The sequence below is a fragment of the Solanum pennellii genome, chromosome 11 (genome assembly GCF_001406875.1).
Source record: "Solanum pennellii chromosome 11, SPENNV200".
NCBI classification, from domain to species: domain Eukaryota; kingdom Viridiplantae; phylum Streptophyta; class Magnoliopsida; order Solanales; family Solanaceae; genus Solanum; species Solanum pennellii.
In genome coordinates, this window is record NC_028647.1 from 60,729,965 (window position 1) to 60,736,482 (window position 6,518).

Consider the following 6,518-nt stretch of genomic DNA (forward strand, 5'->3'; position numbering starts at 1 on the left):
CCTCCCCATCCCCCTCCCCCACCACAACACCCAAATAAAAATTGGTTTTAAAAAATATTTTCAATTTCATAAATTATTTTCTACTCTAGTAAAAATAAATGTCTCTCAAAAACATTTTTCATTTATAAATCAAACACTAAAAATTATTTCCGGAAAATATTTTCTACTCACCAACCAAACATGAGAAAATAAATCCAAAATCTACTTGTTTTCCAAGAAAACATTTTCCATGGAAAACATTTTCCTTCATACCAAACACACCCTTTATCTTAAAATTTATGACATATTATAAATTTTGACTTTAGACTATTCATTATATTGAGGCATCATCACAATTAAATCAAGCACCTAATTAGGTCGGGTACCTAACGAGTATAATCCAAAATTTGTTTATTTCAGTTTGCAATAGTATAAAATCAGAATTTATATATGCTTAGTCAAGCTACTTACATAAAATTTATAAAAAAAATCATATAAATTACTCTGTTTGTATATTGACAAGCGCAACATCCAAATAACGTTTTGAAAAGTTCTTATATGTATAAATGCAGAATTTGTTTATACTTATCTTGTTTGTATATTTGCAAACAAAATATATAAACGGACAAGCGAAATACATAAATAGGCAAGCGAAATATACAAACCTCAACCTCCATTTGTAAATAATTACCTTGTTAGTTTATTTTCAAGCGAAATATACAAACGGGCAGTGAAATATTCAAACCGCAAACTTAATTTCCATATCACTACAACAAAAAGAATTTTTAGCGACATTAAATATTGACACTAATAAAGGGTGCTAAAATCTTTACCGACATTAGTTAAGTGCCATTAGAACCAACGTCGCTAAAGGCTTTAGGGACATACACAAAGTGACAATTGCAGCTAAAAATACATATTTAGTGGCAATTAAGAATTAAATGCCGCCAATGGTCATTTTTGTTGTTGTGTATATCTACCTTATTTGTATATTTGCAAGCAAAATATACAAACGACAACCTCCATAGCAAACAAAACTATAATTATAGAGCACAATTACCAAAACTATAGCTATATAGCCTTATAATGTCATTTATCTTTGTTATTTCTGATTTTTTCTCAATTTTATCTGTTCAAAGGGATCATGGCTGAAGGAACCTGGTGCTTTGGTATTTTAGCAAAATTAATGTTTGAAAACTTTTTGATAATATTCGCAAACATAATATACAAACGGACAAGTGAAATATATACATAGGCAAACGAAATATAAGAACCGCAACATCCATTTTTATATATTTATTTATATATTTGCCAATGAAATATACAAACTTCAATTTTCATAGCAAATAAAATTATAATATAAAGCGAATTATTGAGACTATCACTATAAAGTCTTATATTGTCACCCATCTTTGCTATTTCTTAAATTTTCTCTAACTTTATTTTTTAAAAAGGGATCATGGTTTGAAGGAGCCTGGTCCTTTGGTATTTAAGCAAAATTATTGTTTGAAAACTTTTTAATAAGAGATAAACTTTATATTTAACTAATTATCAGGCTTCTTTAACTTTAATTATCTAACAATTATTACTTTAAAATTATATAAATCTTTCTTATTTAGAAGCCAACAACCATTTGGACGAACACAATAATTAAGTATTTTACACAAAGTTAGTTTAGTTGTATTGTAAATGTAAATCTATGTCATTGATTATGGATTATTTTAGGTTGTTTGTTTAACACGTGTATACTTCTTTTTTCCAACAAAACGATTATATGTCAAAACAAATAAAAGTTCTGTCTTCTTTCTCCATGTGAGCTTCCTTTTTTCTCTTCTCCATGACTTTCTATCTTATTCTCTTTCACTTTCTTGTTTCGCTCTCATTGTTTTTTTTTGCTTTCTCATCATCTTCTTCTAAGTGTTTTGATTAAACTTTGTTGAAGCTTCCATTTTAATTTTAGTTTTGCATTTGGGTCCTGTTTCGTTAATTTTATACTCAATTATTTCGATATTATATTCAATTTTTGTTGCTTTGTTGGTATGTGGTTGTAGGTATGTTGCATGGACATTATTTGTATGTTGAATTCACTTCTTCTTGATCTCCTATGCACAAGAGTCTAGACCTATCTTAATTATGCAGTGATGAAAACTATTATAAGAGGGTAAAGCAAAAAATTTCTTTTGTTACAAATCAACAAACACCTCAAAATACAACTGGGTATGATGTAGATTCTTCGTCTTTACTTTTTTTCCCCCTTTCATTTATGCTATTTTGAGAAGTACCAAAATTTTCATTTATAAACTCTAAATGTTAGACAAAAGAAAATGGAAATTTTTCAACAATGGATACTCACCGTTGGTTGTGAACAATAAATTCTTTTCATATCTACGATTAACAAAAAACTAAAATAAATTAACAAAATATTAAAAAAAAATGTTATAATTACAAAGCTTGCCCAGATCACTAGTTCATCTAGTGAATACTATTACTCCAAGAAAACAACAAAGAAAAATAATAAAAGAAACTCATATCATAATTCACAACCATGTGAACAGATTACATTTTTATAAACGAGTGATGTGATTAACCAAGAAAATCAATTTTTTCTTCACACTGAACTGAAAATCATGTTATATGTGTTCAGACATATGCTCCTTTATTGAAATTTGGATATTTTTCTTAATCAAAATCAAAAATAAAATTCAAATTCTTGTTATTTGTATGGCTCGTTCTTACATATTTCTTATTCATCAACTTCTCTCGTGTGGAACACATCTTTTGGTTGTAGATATATGGTTATACACCATTATTTATTAGTTTCATCATCAATATAGTAGATCATATTTGCTTATGATGCTTCAATATAACATCACTAGAATAACTCAAACTGGGAGGGTATGACTTAGATCACAATCTCTACATTCTCATTCGGCAAATTCAACCATTTCCTTAGCTTGAATCTCGTTCAATCTTTAAACATGTGCAATCCAATCCCCATCCTCGAGATAGCTGGTGTGAATTGATTTAGAAAAATTGCATGTGTTTCATTGCTTTGTTACGAGTTAAATTATTCATGAGTTGAGAAGAGCCAAGGTAACTGTTTCTTTCAGAATCTTTTCGAGCCTATGTTATGTTTAACATTTCAACTCGCATACTCATACATTCTGATAAGGATAAGGACATAGAGTCCTAGTACGTTAGTATGTTTTGTTATATACATAGTTATTTCTCTTCTTTTTAGGTCTCTTACGTTCGATAGACTCCTTTATCTTCTATACTTGTTCATGTATAAATACCATACATTGTATCAATAATACTCAACGTTTTCATAATTATATACAACTCTTATATGGTATCAAGTGCCTTCTAAACACTCTCACGATTATATCTGGTCATCTTCCTTTTCTTTTTTTTTTCCAGCTTCCAACTCCTTTTTTTCCCAGAATGCCTGCTACTCCCTCCTCCTCTCCCACCTCTCCAGCAGTCACTCTCAATCAAGGGGGTGACATTCAGCCCTCTCAATTGATCTCTTTCAACCCTGCGTCTCAGCTATCCTTCAAGCTAACAGGAAGTGCGAATTATCAAACTTGGAAATCCCAAGTTACCACTCTATTGTTTGACTACGATCTTCTTACTTTTGTTGATGGTTCACTTCCCATCCAATTACGCATATTATGGACAAAGACAATACCCATATTCCTAACCCTAAGTTGAGATTGTGGCAGCGACAAGACAGTCTTGTTCGCGATGCCATTATGGCATCCGTTGACGCTATAATCGCCCCCTCATTTCCCATGCTTCCATTGCCAAAGAAGCTTGGGATATTCTCCAAATAACTTATGCGAGCAAAATCGACTCAAGAATTTTCAGTTTGCGCGATACTCTGGCGAATGTCAAACGAGACGCACACTCTATCAGTGATTATCTGAGAGAAATCAAGTCCATTGCAGATGATTTGGCCTACAGTGGTTCACCCGTTAACAGTGAGGAACTTTTCATTAAGGTCTTTAGTGGTCTAGGTCCTGAGTACAAGGAGTTATCTACAGCAATAAGAGCTCGTGATAATCCTATCACATTCGAAGAACTCTTTGATAAACTCCTTGCACAAGAGATCTTCATCAAACACTCAGAACCTAAGGTCGACACACCCATGATCACTGCCCAATTTCATCAGCATTCCACCAATAATAGACCCAAAAATAGACAGTCTAACTCTTCCAATCATAGGAACACTTCTCCATCAGGTTCCTACAACTCTCGTAATCAATTTTTTGCCCCGCATAATAATTTATTCACCCAACAGAATACCACCAAAAGCAACACTCAACGTGTCCAATGTCAACTTTGTGATAAGTTTGGTCAATTGCAAAGGTATGTTGGTCCAAGTCACACTGTGCTACTGAAACATATGCTAATTTTGTCAACCGTCAGTCTTATGCTTCCAATTCTCCAATCCCTTGGGTTGTGGATTCTGGAGCGTCACATCATATTACAAACAACTCTCACTCTCTTCAGACTCCAACTGAGTTCTCTAGAACGGATGCGATAATTGTTGGTGATGGTAAAACAATTCCTATCACTCATATTGGTCACACTACTTTATCTTTCCTAATCTTGCTGCCAACTTTATTTTAAAAAATGTTCTTTGTTCTCCATCTATTAAAAAGAAGTTGATTTCGGTTGCTCAATTTTGTAGGCAAAATCTAACTTTCATTGAATTTTTTCCTTATTCTTTTGTTGTGAAGTATTTGAGCATGAGAGCATGTCTTCTTCAAGGCAAGAGTAATGGTGATCTCTATGAGTGGCCTACAGACATGACCAAATCAGTCTCACCTCGTCCTCAAGCACATTTTGTTGCATCAACAACTCCATCATTGAATCTATGGCATGCTCGTCTTGGCCATCCTCAACTTCGTATTGCCAAAGCTTGTGTCTCTTCTTTCGACCTACCAGTGAACCATGCAGAGTCTTTTACATTTTGTAATTCCTGTTTATGAAATAAGAGTCATCGTCTACCATTTGGTAACAATTCCATTAATAGTTTTAGGCCTTTTGATATTGTTTATTCAGTTGTTTGGGGTCCCTCTCCAACTATCTCTTTGATAATTTCAACTTCTATGTTATTTTTGTTGATCATTTCACGAAATATACTTGGTTGTTTCCTCTAAAATCCAAATCAGTCGTTAAGGAAATTTTCATTAATTATGTTTAAATGGTTCAAAACCAATTTCAATTGCGAATTAAAACGTTATACACTGATGAAGGAGGTGAATACATTGGCCTTAAATTAACTCTCTTGAATTTTAGGATCCAACATCTTACAAGTCCTTCATACACTCACCCAACTAGTTGGCACTGCCGAAAGAAAACATCGCCATGTTGTGGACACCACTTTAACTCTTCTTCACCATGCTTCTGTCCCTCTCAAATTTTGGTCTCTCGCATTCCAATCTGCAGTATACCTCATTAACAGGCTGCCAACACCACTTTTTGGCCTTAAGTCTCCATTTTAGTGTCTCTTTAACACTACCCCGAACCCTCTTAAACTAAGAATTTTTGGTTGTCTTTGTTATCCATGGTTAAAGCCTTACACGTCAACCAAACTTGATCCCAAGTCTAATCCCTGTGTGTTTATGGGATATTCCACTGCAACCAATAGTTATGCTTGCTTAGACCTTGCCAATTTAAAAATCTATATCTCTAGGCATGTTGTATTCGTTGAACATATTTTTCCATTCACAACCAACTATTCTCAGTTCTCTCGTCCACAAGGCTCGCACATGGAAAAATGGTTGTTTCCAGATGACCTCTCCATTTCATCCGCTTCCTCACAGTCTCATTCACCTCCTATTGTTTCAGACCCAATTCCAATCCCTGCTACTACTGATTTGGTCAACTCCATGTCTACTCATGGATGTCACACTAAAGGCCATCGGGATGACGTGCGAACCGGCTCTACTGTAAGTCCTCCTACACATTCTTTGTCTTTTTCTCCTTCTCAAACTACCAGTCCATATGCATTTCCAACACCAATGCCTGAGACACCATCAAATCGAATGGACACGACGCCTCAAAATAATATCTTGATACCCAAAGTGATTTTTGATTACCTTGCAACTTCTACCGTAAAACACCTTTCACTTACCCCAAATACCTTTAGTCAAGCATCCAAATATCCTGAATGGCAGGCTGCTATGAAAGAAGAACACCACACCCCTATACTTAAAAATGAAACTTAGTCATCGGTTCCATCTACTCCCTCTCAAAATGTAGTTGGGTGTAAATGGGTGTTTCGTGTCAAACACAAGCCTGATGGATCCATAGAGCGTTACAAAGCCAAATTAGTGGCAAAAGGATTTCATCAACGTCCTGGAATTGACTTCCATTCCACCTTCCGTCCATTTATTCAAACCACAACTATTCGCCTCATCTTGTCCCTAGCTGTGTCTCTAAAATGGCCGTTGCATCAATTTGATGTAAGTAATACCTTTTTACAAGGTCCTCTACATGATGTCGTTTTCAATGCAACAACCACCTGG